We start from the raw sequence: 17,396 nt of genomic DNA, 5'->3' as shown, positions 1-17,396 counted from the left end.
TGACTGAGAACTGAGAATCTGCTTAAATGCAAAGTAAAATCTTCTTGTCACCAGATCCCCATAAAAACATGTTAGAAAATAATGAAGCATACTATATATATCATAAAATTGTAGATCTAAAAATCTTAAACTGAACTCAATTACTGACTAGAATTATTTAAAATTTCCAGACAAGGCATCTTCATGAAAGAAATATTCACATTATAGATTGGAAATAGGATTTTCCTCAGATCCCTCTGTTCTATAAAGACTGTTTCATTCGAGAAATAATTATAGGACACATAAAAATTCAAGATAGAATAATATCATGAAGACAAAGCAATGCAAAATACTAGATTTAAGACAACACATGTTGCAATTTAAAATAAAAATTTAAAATGTATTTTCAAATTCTAATGGAGACATTGCATAACCTGCATAAGGAGATGGGGGATCGTAATCTCAGCAAAGAGAAAGAAAAATAAAAAGACCTGACAGGTACACTTGATTAAAAGTAACGTTTTGAATAAGTTGGGGGAGAAAAAATTAACAAGAGAGAGGGGCAAAGAGATAGTACATCTACCCGGGTACTCGCCTTGCACACGCCTGATGCAAGTTTCATCTGCCAACCCCACAAGCACCCCTGAGCCAAACTAGAATTCAGCCCTAAATTCAGAGTCTTAAGAGTAAGCCTGAGTACCAAAGCGTGTGGCCCCCACAAAAATCAAAACAAAATTGAACAAGACAAAAACCACAAAATAAAGAATGGAAAGCGTTAATAGAGCTTATACTGAAAAATAAGAGCATATTACATAATAGTAAAAGCATGAAAATTGTGTAGAAAGGAGATCAAATGATGTAGAAAGAAGCAAATTATTGAGCGACTGATAATTATGCTAAAAGTTCAATTGGAATAATGATTATCAGAACACAAGACATCAAGTAAATGCACATTTTAAGAGTTTTTTTTGGTATGTACATACATATATATTTAGATTGTTGATTGGTGGCAAAAGGGGAAGTTATCTTACGTTCTTTTAATTTTACTAGATTTAATTGAGTAATTACTGAGTTATTTCTGCATTATTTATTCCCTTTTGTGTGCATATAAGGGACTTCAAACACAAAACAGGCATGGTTGTTTCTCAAAAGGAAAGAAAAATGAACTGGAATTGAAATACAAAAGCTTCCTTTTCTGCCTGCTGGAAAAGGAAAGAAAAAGAAAGGGACTGAGTGCAGTATAGGAGAGCATATACCCAAGTAAGCCACCACTGTAGCTTCTAAATTGAAGAAAATATTAGTCACATAAAATTTTGATTTAAAGAAGGATCAAGAAAGACAGGGCAATAGTACAACATGTATGGCTTTTGCCTTGCACACAACTGACACACAATTTTAGATTGACCTCATTTGTTCCTGTGGTTCCCTGAGCCGCACCAGGAGTGATCCCTAAGCTCAGTGTCAGGACTAAGTCCTGAGCACAGCTGGATCATTTTTAAATGGGTGAAGACTTTTGCACACACGTGTCTCTGTGGCCTGATCCAAAGAATTAGAAATAACTGTGAGGGTATATATGGAATATCAGTGAAATTAAGGAGAAAAACCTTATCCTGAATTCCTTTCAGAGAAGTTTCCTTATAGTCACTCTGGACTACAGGGAGCTAACAAATAAAAATGTGTGTGTGGTTATGTCTCCCAGAGACACTTGTGTATTTTCATAATATTCAAACAACAATAAGAGCTTCCAATAGCTAGCGATGGGAAGAACCTGAAGAATTTATTTATCATCTACAAGGAGTGCAAAATATACCCTGCAACATAATTTAAAATATATATATATTCATTTGTTAGAAATGAAAATTGAGGGCAGATGTTTATATTTGGTTTGAAAATCATTCTCTAACATAGGAAGAAAGACTTCAGATATTTAACTAGGTTGATGGAAATATAAAAATCAAGCACTTTTGATCATGCTTCAGAAAATAAAACACTGTACAAACTAATTTTATATATTTTCTTTTCAGAGCATTGGCTTTTGGTACCATGAATAATTCATAAAAGTAATATAAATTTTCAAAGTGGAGGAGATGCTTGGAGAGTCTACTGCAATATTAATGCAACTCTACAAAAATGTTAAATTTTTTTAAATAATAAGCTTTAAAACGCTTTACACATGTCATTTCCAGAGTTATCTGTGATAATGTAGAATCAATATTATTCCTATTTTACAGAGAAGTAGATGCAGATGAGAGTGAATCTGGATATAAGAGCGAATCCACATAAAAAGGTTCAATAAAGAATACTTACAGTATAGAGTCCAGTTAAACTTTCAGAACAAATTTTTTGTCTTTGGTATGATCTCATCATTACCTCTTCTTCATCTAAAGTTCCTTTCCACTTAATTTTAGATTGACCTTCCTGGACCCATTTGATTGGACAAAATACATTCTTAAAAAGTTTAGTGATATTTTATTTTACTTCCTTATCAAAATTTATTTATTGGTGTTCATTCCCTAAGGACGTTGCTAAGTAATTCCTCTCATAGGTTAATGGAACAGTGTTCTATCCTTCCAGCTAATAGAGTCGCATTTCAAGAAGCCATTTTGGATACATTAACTTATGACATTAACTTATGTAGGAAAATTTATATAGATAAAGAGACTTTCAGGCATCAAGAAGGCCTCTTACCTAATATATGAAGTCACTTAGAAAGCCATTTAGTACTATAATATTGGTAACATTCTTAGCCATGGCATCCAAGTGTTGGTAAAAGCTGAACTTTTAAACATCTTGGACCCTTAGAGTGGTTTGAAGCTGCCTTGTCAAATTATAAGGAGTCAGAATGATCAGAAGGTGCTGATTTCAACAGGATTGTTCGCTTGTAGGAAATGGATGAAGATTTTTTTGTGTGTGCATATTTAGCTGTAAGAAAGTGGTAAAGTTTTAAAATTATAACTATCTTTCTTATCCAAGTAAGGGTAAAAATTATGCTCCTAAAACATGAACTTTTTATACTAATGCATGTCAAAATTGTGTTAATCTGTTCATGTATCATAAAGTCATCTTAAGGGGTGAGGATAGACTACATATAAAATAAAAACATATTATGACCAAACACAAAGCCCAAAGGATGCATGGGCCAACATGCATCAGGCCCTGAACTTATTCTGTAATTAGTCTGTATAGCCCATCAAGAACTACTTGGTTTTGTATTACAGCTAAATATATGTTACCTGCCAATCAAAATGCTCACCTGTCACATTTCAAAGTTTAATTTTTTATTTAAAAATTATGAGTTTTCTCTACTGTATTTGAAAGTGAATATTAACCCAAATTTTATTTATTTTTTTATTTTTGGAGGGTGAGGGCTTATTTGGTTGTGCTTATGGCTTACTCCTGGCTCTGTCCCGAGGGATAACTGCCAGAAAGTACCTGGCGGAGCATGTGTGATGCCAGACTAAACCCAGATCAGCTATAAGGAAGGCAAGAACTCTACCAGTTGTACTGAATTTTTCCCAAATTCATTTTGATATTAGGAAATATGAATTTCTATTCTTTACATGAATCGATATTATAATCACTGATAAAGTGATAGTGTTTTCATTTAGTGTTCTGTGTGTGAAAATCAGTATTATATATGCATGTATACATATGTGATTTATATTTTAAGGACATTGTAAAAAAGGGTTTTTGATATTTACTCAGTGAACAGCATTATTTTCAGTGTATGATTTTGATTTCAACCTATCTCAACTATGTTACCTCTATGTCTATCTGGGTGAATATGAATACATGCATACGCATGTCTATGAATATAACAATCTCCAAACCTGACCAAATCTCCAAAAGATCATTGTCAATATCCCACACTCACTCATTTTTCTAATATTCTATAGTTCTCTATGTCACATTGAAAATAACAATGTTATTTCCCCTTAAGAGTTTGCAATAAATGAAGATGAAAACAAACTGATTTAACAAACTATTATGTCCAAAATAAAAATATAAATGTATTTCTTAAAAGACAATAAGAAAGATTAAGATTTACATGTACTGTGGTCTGACTAGATGTAGTTACTGTATTGGAACATTTATCTTTAGTGAATTTTTCTTATTTGTAAAATTAAACCCATAGAGAGTTGATTTGAGATTCAAATAATTGATGTTTTTCTGATGAGATTCTTTAAGGACATAGGACAAAATAATCAAAATCTGCATGGTTCCTTAAAACTCCCTAAATAGTTAAAGAAATAATGAAAGCAAGTGTGGGAGCCTTCTCCTCTAAAATAACATTCTTAGATGAGTGGAACATAAATGAGAGGCCAGAAGGAAGCCATCCATTGCACTTATTTATAAAAAATTAGTTCGGTCCATTAAAAGGTGAAGAAAAAGGTTTCATCACAAATGGTGTTTGGAAAATAAGTTATTCATATGTAAACAAAAACATTATTTTCATCAGATACATAAATATAAGACTTAAAACCAAAAAAATTCATTGAAGACAACTTAAGCTAAACTCGTCTTAAGAATGACTTCAAAATTTCTTCTTCAGTTATTCCTTTTCAATGTCAAAAAAAAAAACCCCACAAATGTGGATAAATAAATGGGACTATATCAAACTAAAAAAAAGAACTATTCTAAAATAAAAGAATAAATTACTGAATGAGTGAAAATCTTCATATACCATACAATTATCAAAATGTAAATATGCAAGTGTTAAAAAAACATTTATGAAATGCAACAACAAAAAATAAACTCATAAAGTTATTATAGAGATCATAATTGAGCGACATTTCCCCCCAAAAGTGCTACAAATGACCAACAGAAGCATGAAAAAATATGTGTAATCATTAGTTACTGGACAACGGTTTGAGGCTTTTTCTGTTCCTGGAGCATTGAACCATTGGAATTCAGACATTGGAATACTACTCTGCTGAAATATGCAAGAGAATCAGAAGCTGTCAAATTACACAATAATAAATTCAGTGGAGCCCAAATGCTATGTGCATCATATGTGCTACATAATGATACAAATTAAGGGAATGGACAGGATTTCATAAACATACTTCAGAAAAGCCTATGTGTTCTCCTTGAACACATGTTTTCTCTTTTATTCCCTCATGCTTATCTGAGTAAATTTATTTTAATTTAAATACTTTACAAAAACAAAATGAAACAAAAGAATATTGGAATTTTGCTAAAATATGTGATGCTTACAAACTGGGGGGTTGGCTATGGGAATTGAGATGGGAATGGGACAAACTGGAAACAAACAAGTAGTATTGTTTTCAACAAAATTGTCTTAATAATAACAAAATGTAATTTAAGTGGGAATGCAATGCCTAGAATATTGTACACAAAAAATATCAGTTGATTTAACTGAAAAGTTGGATATGGATTAATGGCTGGGACTCCAGGTTTTGTGAAGCAAATTAATAGCAAGGTAAGGTAAGTAGGAGTATTTTATTTTTCTGTTAAAGGTCCTAATATATTGAATTCAGTGGCTAACATGAGCTTGTAGATTCCACAAACTACTGAGAATGGTTATGAGAATTTGTCAGCAGAGATCTGGGGATTGTGGAGCTCTGGTTATTGAATTATAAACTGTTTCATGAGAAGAACATATCTTTAGGCAGGGAAGTATGAGACAAATGATATTCTAAATTATCATCTCTAGGTAAGTAAGAAGAAGAGGCAGTAAAGTGACTTAAGAAAATAGCAATGCAGTATTCACAAGTAAAAGAAATAAAAATATAAATAAAAACAAGTCCTATAATTTGATATAATTTTACCAAATTACAAAAAAAAAGAGTAAGCATTTGTCAAAAAGGTAATCTCAGATTATATATGTGGCTCTTCTAACATCCTCCAGAAATGATAATATCCTTTACAAGGAATAGCTAAATTTTCTTTGTGGGGGAATAAAAACGTTCCTAAAGAAAAGTTTTATACCATGATGCTTAAAAACTTCTAACAGTGCTTACGTATTCTGTTTATTTAACAAGGTGTCATTTGACTATTGTGATAAATAAGACTATGAGTATGACTAAAAAAATTAAGTATCTTGGGGCTGGAGCGATAGCACAGCGGGTAGGGCGTTTGCTTTGCACTCGGCCAACCCGGGTTCAAATGTCAGTATCCCATATGGTCCCCTGAGCACCGCCAAGGGTAATTCCTGAGTGCAGAGCCAGGAGTAACCCCTGTGCATCACCAGGTGTGACCCAAAAAGAAAAAAAAATTAAGTATCTAGGTGACATTACAAGTTTATGATCATATAGAAGCATAGAAGAGGCCATACAAATGTAAATAACAGTGCTTCTTATCTCAGGACCCATGCATACAATATTTAGATAATCTATTAAATACTTTAGAACCTTGTTTGCTTATTTATGTTTACTTGTTTATTGATATACTTTTTTGTTCTCAGGAGTATTATCAAGAGTCACTTGGTCCTCTCCTGGTGACTCAGCCCACAGCCTTGATCTAGACTAAGGCAATGCTCAGAAGCCTTCAGAGTCACACCCATGGTGCTCAGGGATTATTTGGGGTCAGAGATTGAAATGGAAGGCCAGCTACAGCCAAAGCAAGTGTCTGAATGCTGTAGTTTCTCCAGCTCTTGCAGTCATAATTTTTGATATACAATTGTTATGACCTAAGATATGTATACTAACCTTTAAGCAATACTTTGCTGTGTTTGTCATAGTTACTCATTTTATCCACAAGCAATTTCAAGGTATCATGTGTTGCTTAATAGCTACAGACCTTACAAAATAGGCTTAGAGGAATCTGCAATACATAACAACTGACTTTTAAAAGTTCAGAGAAAGTTGTTGTGGCTTATTTGGAGATATCATATAGTTTACCAGAGTTTCCTGGGCTTGTTGACATCCCTGACTCTTTGTGAATGAGGCTTTTTTTATTCCCCCATCATTTGTTTAGCTCTTTCCCTAATTGATTTTCTATGCTAATATACTAAAGGTCTGCAGAAGGCAATGCCTCAGGTGTGACAGATGAAATAAGGTGCTTTAGTCATTGCTTTTATCTTCCATGTCTAATGTGTTGGTTACAGCTGTGCAGTTTAACAGCAAAATCAATACATCATTTGCTGCAGGTACTCAAAAGAATTTGGAAGCCTTTAAGTATCTTAACAATGAGATTTCCTCTAGAATATTATTTATTTATTGTTAACTTATTTACATGAATGCAGATACTACATTCTACAAGGTGAGGGATTTTTTTTCTCCTGTCTTCTCAAATATTGTGTTTCCCACTAGCTGGTTAAATTACTTTTCTCTGGGTTTTTGGAACATCTGCCAATCTAAATGAATCCTGTAAAGTGTAAAATAAATGTTTAAAAAATCTTTTCCATTTTGTCTAAATCATCTTTGAGCTTAAACATTTAGCATATGTTCTACTGAAAATGGAACCACTTTGTATTGTGCATGGAAAGCAGTATGTGTGGGGGCACTTGGGTAATTTCTCATGTAAATGGATGCTTTTATTGCCAGTTTTCCATTTTACATTGGCAATGACATGGTTTAAGCCTAAAACAAGAGGGGAAAAAAACTTGATTAGAACATTTTTCCTATTCAATATTTTCCTGTCTATATTTATGTTCTGTCCTTTATTATTCTCCAACTGTTTGATGCACATTTGGTTTACTCTAAATGTCAGATTCCAAAGGATAGGAAATATGTTCCTGACTGTACTTTACTCTTCCTTTCTAGTCCAAACAGGTGCAGCTGTATATTGTGTGGCATTTACTAAACCCTTGAAAGCCCACACACAACTTATCAAATCCATGTATTTTCATCAGAAATTTTTATGAAGTCTGTTAATATCAATTTTAATCGGATATTCCCTAATAGTTTTTATGCTTATGTTAATGACTTACAAAATTTTAAAAAGTAGCTGTGATATTCAATAATTTTATTTTCAAAATGCACAGCATTATCTTTTAAAATGAATTTAAAAGATAATTGATTAATATGTTTATTACAAAGAGGATGCTTCTTCAAAGAAAGAGATCAAGTAGAGTGAATATACACCAGCTTATCTACATCTTTGATGTCCATATCTTAGCATATTATTTGTAATAAACTTCATGTCATTTGGGTGTTCTGGGCCACAGCCTGCAATGTTTAAGGACTATTCTGGCTTCTGTCAGTTGAGTGACCCTTGGTGGTGCTTTGATAGACCATAGGTGGTTTTTGGAGTAGTAACCGGATTAATCACATAAAAGCAAGTGCCTTAAGCCCTATACTATGTCTCTGGCCATCAAGTCAATTCAACTCTAAATTTTAGAACTTCATAATATAGAACATTGGCCAAACTTTTCCTTGGTCTACATGGACTAATTGTTACAAAGGCCATATTTGTTTATAATGATGACAAAACAACAACGTGGAATCTTGGTATTTGAATTAATATTAACTCAATTAAAGTTGATATTAAGTTAGTTTGTATAACTTTGATACAAGTGATTTTTAAATCTGATTTCAAAAGTACAAGATTCATATTTATGCAATTAGTTGAACAGAAAAATTTAAAAAAAATTAAAAACTTCTTAGAAATTACTAAAGTGATTAAATTCATTATTAAAATGACTAAACAATTAAATGGTTCATGGTTTTGATTGAATATTGTTTCTCTTAAAGCCTTATTTATATGGCATGTTGTAGGAAGTAGAGAAATAAATATTCATACATTTCCACATAATATATTTACTTGCAAAGCACATTTATTCTAGCAATTCCATCATGTTTTTCTTTTACTTTAAGTGCTATATTTGGGTTAATGATATATACCAACAAGGGATTTTTCTATAGTGAAGGAGATTTTCCTGAACATTCTAAGGTAGTTGTCTAGACAGGTAGCTTTATTTGTAGTTGCATCCATCTGTACTTTAACTGATTTGCTTAAGCAAAGTAATGGAATGAGGATGAATCATATAAAGATTTTGCCTCAAGAATGAAAAAAGTTCATATTAAACTTTTAGAAATTAAAAAAAAATTGTTAGTGATTACCCCCTAGAAATGGTTAATTTTGTTTACTTCATTGGACATCTAAAACAAATGATAAGTTATGTCTGTTATTTTCATTACTCTACAATATGATGTTTTTGACCAGGGGTTAAGACTAGATTTCATAGGTGCCTGATTAAAGTTGATTGCTGAAATAAAGTAGGTACATTCAGTTAATTTTATTTTAAAGAGACTCAGAGTACCTTCATGTTTAGACAGCATATCCATTTAGAGGCAATAAGTACTTGTAAGAGAGATTCCAGTTATTTTGTATTTGACAGGAGGATGCTACTTATTTCTCAGTAGGAATCAATCTTCCCTTAAGGGGAAGAAGAAAAGAAATTCTTTACTTTACTTAAATATAATTATGTTGGTGAGAATCAAACAGCCTTAGGCTATTTCTACATTTACATTCCAATTGGTATAATATTTTCATTGTTATACTCAAGTTGTTTTAATCTACTTCATTGTGTAAATTGGGAAGTAGCCAATTTTATGGTATATTGATGCTTTAGAAATCTTGCCTAAGATTGAGTCATCAATCTTTTGAAAAGTATGGCCAGAGAACTATAGACTTGATGTAGCTATTAGTCAAGAAAGCAAGCAATAAACCTAAACATTAGCAAAAATATAACTCCTCCAAATTTTTAAGGATAAAACAACCTAATAAGAAATATGCATTTCATCTTTCTCTTCTGGGAAATAATTACATAAATAAGTAGAGACAAATTTGTGTCATATATTAAATGATATAACTTTTATAAAGTAATTGCTATTTAATTTGTATTTGTCAGCAAGAGTCGAGCCGGTGTATTAACAAGTACAAGCGGCAGATTCTTCAGGTGTTCGGGTCTGACCTTGTCCAGACCAGGTGCCGTATGCGTCTTTACCAACAAAATGGCATGTTGGATTTCAGAAGGGAGGACATTGGAAACGAAATATCCATCCTGCGGAATTTGGTAAGTGGGCAGGTGGACATGGCTGTCAAAGAGATCCGAGTAGAAGTCATTAATAATCCTCTCCATTGCTTTTCTGGAAAATGTGATAGATCCATCGGGACATCGGAGGGCACTCATCTTGGTTTTGTAGTTGGCGAAGGACAGGTGAGCATTGAGAATACATTTCCCGGCTTCTGCTGCACTGGCCAACACTGCTGCTCTTTTCTCTTTGAGGTCTTCCTTTATCGCATCTCTGCACAGCTTTGCAAGCTCAGACATTAGATTGTGGTTGCCTGAGGGTCACGCCAAAACACGTTGACGAATGAGCTCGAGAGTTTCCGAAGACAGGAGTCTGTTTGTGGCTTTCTCACTCTCGGCATTCTTGCACAGTTATGGAGGTGCTGAACCAGTCGATCATATTCCTCCTTGATATTGTCAAGGATGGCATCTTCCCACGTTGCTGTAATAGTGCCAAAGAGCTCCCAATTGGTGGTCATTCTGGAAGTTCTCTTCTTAAACTTAAATTTTGGAGTCCTTTCTCTCCATTCTGTGAAGTAGAATTTTGCACGAAGAAGACGGTAGTCCAATCCCATTTAGAATTTTGGGACAACAGCGACATTGGTGAGGCAAAACCTTTGATTGAATATGATGTGGTCAATTTCATTGTGGAACTGCCCACCGGGAGACTCCCATGTCTAGCGTTTAGATTTGGCCTTCTGGAACTGTGAGTTACCATGGATGGTTTTGGTCGACATGATGAATTCAGTCTCTCGCCCTGATTGCTCCATTCTAGGCCATGGGTCCCAATGTGGAGTTCTGAGGTCGACTTGGACCTATCTTGGCATTAAAATCACCAACAGTGATCTTGTAGAAGGTGTGGTCTTCATTATAGAACTTCTCCAGTTCCATGTAGAACCTCTTAATTTCTTCTTCATCATAGTTGGAAGTCGGTGCCTAGAAGATGAAGACAGAGACTGCAGGCAGTGAGCCACATTTATTCAAGAGTAATCATCTGATTCAAGTCATTAGGCATTTGAATGAATCGATGCTCATGGCCAAGTTCGTGTTGATAAGGACACCAATGCCACCGACGCCTCTGTTGTCGCATGTTCCGAGGAACAATTCTTCTGAAGTGTCGAAAATGGCATGATGTGATTGATGTCTCCTTGTTTTGGTCAGACCAATGATGTTGTACTTGATCTTTTGCCCTTGCACCATCAGGTCCTCGATGGATGCTTCTGATGCCAGCATACATGCATTGAAAGTACAGACAATCATTTTAGTCTTTCTTCGTTTTGGCAATCTAGTTTGTCCCCAAGATTTTTTCAGCCTTTCCTTGCTCATCTTTCTAAACGCTGCCATATTGGGGGATCTTTTGGTGTCAGGTGAATGAGGCCAATTGTTGTTACTGTTGTTGGCATATCGAATATGCCATGGGTAGCTTGCTAGGCTCTGCCATGCATACAGGATACTCTCGGTAGCTTGCAGGGCTCTCCAAGAGGGATGTAGGCTTTTAGGTCGGCCTCCAATCGCCCTTAGATTTGTTATCATGGTTCACACCAAATTTGAACCCTATCAAATATGGTATGGGAATAATGGGTATTAAGAGCCAACAATACACTGGCCCAACTCTTCACACACTACCTGTCTGAATGCAACGTTCCATCTCAGTGGAAAACCAGTGATACCGTTCCGTTGTACAAGAAGGGAGACCTCCATGACATTGGCAACTATTGCCCAATCTGCCTGCTGTCTGTCGTCTACAAGTTGTTCACTTGTGTCATCCTGAATAGAGTAGGCAGAACACGAGATAAAGGACAACCATGTTAACAGGCCAGGTTCCGAAGGGGATTCAGCACGATAGACCATACCCACACAGTGACCAAACTCATAGAAGTTTCGGGAGAGTTCAAGATGCCGCTCTGTCTAACGTTTATCGACTTAAAGAAGGCCTTTGATTCTATTGAGACTGAAGCGGTCATTGAAGCCCTGTCTAAACAGGGCATTCAAACTCAGTATATCAAAATCCTCCTAGAGCTGTATTGTGGATTCACCACCAGGATCTCACCATTCTACAAGGAAGTGATCATTGATGTAAAGAGAGGGGTGTGGCAGGGTGATACCATTTCACCAAAACTCTTCAGTGCCACCCTTGAGAACATCATGCGACGACTGGAATGGGAAGAATTGGGAGTGAAGATATATGGTCGGCAATTACACCACCTCTGCTTTGCTGATGACATTGTTCTCATAACACCAACCATTAGCCAAGCAGCACAAACTCTGGCCGACTTCGACCAGGAGGGTGGAAAGGTCGGATTGCAGCTGAATCTCAACAAGACGATGCTCATGAAAAATGAACTATTCCCTGATGCTCCATTTGCTCTCAATGGAACAAACATCTCTGAATGTAGTAGCTATGTGTACCTGGGTCGAGAAATCAACATGAGGAACGAACGACTTGGCGCCAGAACTGCGCAGGAGGAAGAGAGCAGCGTGGAATGCCTTCAAGAGCGTTGAAGAAGTGGTTAAGAGGACGAAGAAACTCCAACTCTGAGCACATCTTTTCTATTCCACCATTCTTCCTGCACTAACATATGCCTCAGAGACCTGGGCCCTATGCAAACAGGATGAGAACGCTACTAGTGTAACCCAAAGAGAAATCAAAAGAGCTATGCTAGGAGTATCACGTCTCACTCAAGTGAGAGAAGAAATCCAGAGTTCTGACCTTCATTGATGGTCAAGAATCAGGGATTCTCTCTCATTTGCCAAGGCATCAAAAATTAGATGGGCTGGTCATGTAATGCCATTCAGAGACGACCGCTGGACTAGAGCTGTTACTGACTGGATTCCATTGGACATCAGAAGACCCTGTGGCCGCCCACCAACTAGATGGTCAGATTTCTTCGTCAAATCCCTGAGTGAATGATTTGAGGCTTTTCCTGTTCCTGAGGCAAGCAGATATCATTGGGCTGCACTAGCACATGACAGGGACAAATGGAGACATTACTGGCGCCCGCTCGAGCAAATCAATGATCAATGGGATGACAAGTGATACAAGTGATACAAACAATTTGTCAGCAAGAATCAAGGATACTTACACACACAAAAATAAGACTTTCGTCACCTTTTGGAACTATTAGTAAAGATGAACGTATGTACAGATACAAAGAATTTCAGACAAGATAATGAATAAATACATTTATTGAAATATAAACTGTTTTGCTAGAGTTTTAGAGGTTCCCGAAGGTGGCTGCTCTCAGATATGGTAAAAAAAAAAGGACAGGAGAGAGAAAGAGATGGAAGAATTGATGAGGAAGAAGGGAAAGGCAGAGAAATATTACAGAATTCCATATTTCTTTTATGCCTTGTCAAGAGGAGCAGCTTATGCTTGGAGGTTTAAAAGGAATACTCTCTTCCCATAGTTCCATAGCTTCTAATGCCAACAACAAATAGTCATCTCAAAATAGCAAAAAGTTTCCTAAAAATCTTGGAAGGTAAGTAGGGTAAATGATTTATCAATTTGTTCATCATTTGGTTAAATACATATTGATTGCCACCTGTTTGCCAGATAAAATATAATCAACTATAGGGGATAAAATTGAACCTTGGGAGCTAGAGTCATAGCATAATAGTTAAGGAAGCAAAATAGTGTCCTACTGAGTCCAGATTGCCAGCTCCGTATACCTTCCCCCACCCTTTGCTACAGGATATAACCCTGGATGCTCCAGAGGACTCCCAGATATGGTCCTGGTGGTTTCCAGGCATTGTATGTCTAAACAGAGCAGCGTCCTTGACCTGTAGCATTAGCCTGTTCCTCCCACTGGCTGATTATTGCCTGTGTGTCCACTTTCACCCCCATCCACCCTCTGAGAATTTTTTGCAAGTTTTAACTCAATGTGTAATCAGTCTAGGCCTGCTTTTACTTCTAGGATATGTGTAAGTCTCATGTTTCTTTTTTTGTTTGTTTGTTTTTTAAATAATTGGATTGTTTGAGCAAGTTTCTGAGAGAACTTAGGAAAAGAGGAAACTATTAAATATGGAAAAATCTCCCCAATTATAATTAGAGAACTGGAATTTTGACTCCCTACCTTCTACAGTCTAAAACAAGCATTAAAATAATAATGAGATACTATTATAAAATGTAGCCCTTGAAGATATCTGACATAGATATCTATTGGTACCACAGATGATCTTAAAAATAATTGATACCATAGCTATATTTTTAATTTCTAATTTCTAAATTTAAAAATGGAAGTGAAAATTATTTCCTATAGTCTTTCATAAATAAAAAAATTGAATATTTAATAGTTTAAAGTTTGACTCCATTTTGCCAGTGTGCAAATGGAAGCTGATTTATTATTTTTCATTTAATTTTACTTGGCAAAAAACAACTTTGAATTTCCCATGGAGATATGGAATTACAACATACATATAAGTATAGATTAAAGTTTGAAAGGTTGGAGAGCAAAAGTCTTATAAGGAACATAAGTAAAATCATGAAGTTGTCAGAGGAAACCCATTCTCTACTTTACTCATGTATTTTGTTCTCACATACCAATTGCTTTTTTTGTTGTCAGTGAAAATGAAAGGCAGGAATATTATAAACACACACACATATTATCAAAGCTGATTAAATGTTTGAATCCCTGCTATTATAAAAGTGACTAGGTAATTAATAGGGTACTTTTAAAGAATTAAAAATGAACTAAACATGATTTATGTGGAAACCATTTTCAATACCAGTAGTAGTTCTTTTCTTATATATTTTTATATTTCACATTATCTTGCTACTATATCTGTTTCACATTTAAACTACTTATAAAACTCTTCTCCACTCTTGGAATTTATGGAAATAATTAGTATTTGAAATGTTACCAAATAGTCATAAAGATATATAGTGATTTTTACATTTAGGTATTAGGCAAGCACACATAGGAAACACCTTACATGTTATCAATTTTCTTGACATTTTTCTGGTTTACTTATAGCACTATAGCAGTATCCTCCTGTTGTTCATCAATTTGCTCGAGCAGGCACCAGTAACATCTCCATTGTGAGACTTGCTGTTACTGTTTTCAGCATATCGAATACTCCAGGGGTAGCTTGCCAGGCTCTGCTGTGTGGGAGGGATACTCTTGGTAGCTCGCCAGGCTCTCCAAGATGGCCAGAGGAATCAAAAACTGGTCAGCTGTGTGCAAGGCAAAAGCCCTACCAGCTGTGCTATCACTCCAATCCCATCATTGACAGTATTTCAAATTATGTGCCTAAATATTTCTTTAAAATTCTTTACCCCTATTCTCATATAAATGTCAATTAACACCTAAGTTTTATCTTTTAGTTTCATTTATTTATTTATTTATTTATTTTTTATTGAGTCACCATGTGGAAAGTTACAAAGTTTTCAAGTTTCAGCCTCAGTTATACAATGCTCAAACACCCATCCCTTCACCAGTGCACATATTCCACCACCAAGAATCACAGTATAGCTCCACCCCGTCTCCCCAAACCCCTAGCCCCCCCAACACCCCTAGCTCCCCCACCACCCCTAGCCCCCCCTTGCCTGTGTAACTGATAAATTTCACTTTACTTTCACTTTGATTGCATTCAATATTATCTTTTAGTTTTAAATACAAAAAGATTGGAGCCAGAAAGATAGTACAGCAGGTAAGTCACTTGGTTTAATTTTAGTGTTAAATCATATTTAAATATTTACATAAAGACCTCTTAATATCAAGACAAAATAAATGACCTCTTAATATCAAGACAAACCAAGTAGATTTTCCATATTTGTCATTACTTTAAGTCAAAAATGTAAGGTAATATTAAGTATATAATTTCTAAGTATGATTTATAATATTTAAATTAAGTTTGAGAATGCCATATTTAATTTGTGAATTTCCAATTTTCCCTGTGGTACTTTGGACCATAGTAGTTTTGTCTCCTACTCTTTTTTTATCTCTTCTCTCTCATTCAATGTATTCTCTCTCTTGCTGCCTGCCTCTCTCTCTCTCTCTCTCTCTCTCTCTCTCTCTCTCTCTCTCTCTCTCTTTTTCCCTCTCCCCCACCCTAGAGTAGAGTGTGAAACAGACACATAGTCCCATACTACCTCATATTGTGCAGTTGAGTTTCCCAAATTCAGGTAAATTACAGGGATCAGCATATGTGGAGTGCAGTGAATAAGCCTCTCTCTGGAAAAATCATCTTTGTGATAATCATATCCTCACTGTCACGTAAGTATGCCCCCTCATTTCTTGATGTTGATATTGGTTATATATAGAGTCTCTTTCCCGTACTCCTAGCTGTCTTCCCTGGGACCCCTTGGCGGGGATGGGCTCCAGCTTCCCTCCCCACCCTGAGCAGAGCTCCTGGCGGCCAAAGACCATCAGAACCAAGCCACAGCCATGCTCAAGCTTACTCTCCACACGTTTGGACAGGCCTCATGCATGAATGTACCGGCAGAGGAACCCACGTGTGTGTAATCCCATCAATGGCCAACATCCAGAGATTTAAAAGCAAGCTCCTTCTAGGAGAAACTGGCAAGCTACTGAGAGTTCCATGCCCTCATGGGACAGCCTTGCAAGCTTACCATGGTGTATCCATATGCCAAAGCCAGTAACAAGCTGGATCTCAATCCCCTGACCCTGAAAGAGCCTCCAATGAGGCATCGTTGGGAAGGCCAAGTGGAGAGAGGCTTCTAAAATCTCAGGAATAGGACAGGATGAATGGACAGGTTACTGAGACCGCTCGAGAAATTCCACGATCAACGGGAGTTTGTGATATTGGTTATGAACTAATAATTTAAATTATTCTCAGGAAAATATTCCTGTCAGGAATTAATAATAGCTCAATGAATTATCATGTTAACTTTTTTGTCACTGTCAGTGTCATCCCATTGCTCATCAATTTGCTCGAGTAAGTATCAGTAACGTCTCTATTGTGAGACTTGTTATTACTGGTTTTGGCATATCGAACACACCACGGGTAGCTTGCCAGGCTCTGCCGGGTGGGTTACTATCTCTATTCCACGAACTTCTATGAACCTCTCTAGCAGGCAAGATATTTAAATATGTATATATACATATATATTTTTATATTTGTATGTTTTTCTACATATATGTGTCATTACAGTCAATACTTCTTTTGTTGATATGTGATTTAATGAGTTTTAGATTTGTAGATTTGATGCAACACTTCTTTACACAACAACCTTTTAAACATTTTGTTACATAACTACTGGAAATCATTGTGATATTTCAGTTCAAAGGAAGTATCGTTTTAGCAATGAGTGAAGTGTGTCCTATGTATACAGCCCCGAGAGCATTTTCTTATTCTTTAAGATGTAGTACTGCAGAAATATAATTCAGGTCATTACCTCTAGTGCTTTCCAGGGTAGAGAAGCACATTACATTAAATTAGTAGTAGACATATGAAAGCTTTTTCTACACAGTAAAGC

General features: G+C 35.7%; 1 non-coding gene across 1 annotated transcript; it reads right to left on the bottom strand.

Moving 5' to 3' along the window:
* Positions 1 to 16,025: 16,025 nt before the first annotated feature.
* On the bottom strand, positions 16,026 to 16,181 carry LOC129404753 (U1 spliceosomal RNA). Its single transcript, XR_008630106.1, has one exon. It is a non-coding gene; the product is annotated as a U1 spliceosomal RNA (small nuclear RNA).
* Between the last annotated feature and the right edge of the window lie 1,215 nt (positions 16,182 to 17,396).

This window comes from Sorex araneus, chromosome 4 (genome assembly GCF_027595985.1).
Source record: "Sorex araneus isolate mSorAra2 chromosome 4, mSorAra2.pri, whole genome shotgun sequence".
Classification (NCBI taxonomy): domain Eukaryota; kingdom Metazoa; phylum Chordata; class Mammalia; order Eulipotyphla; family Soricidae; genus Sorex; species Sorex araneus.
The sequence above is the reverse complement of the archived record's forward strand: the minus strand, read 5'-3'. Positions and strand labels throughout refer to the sequence as shown.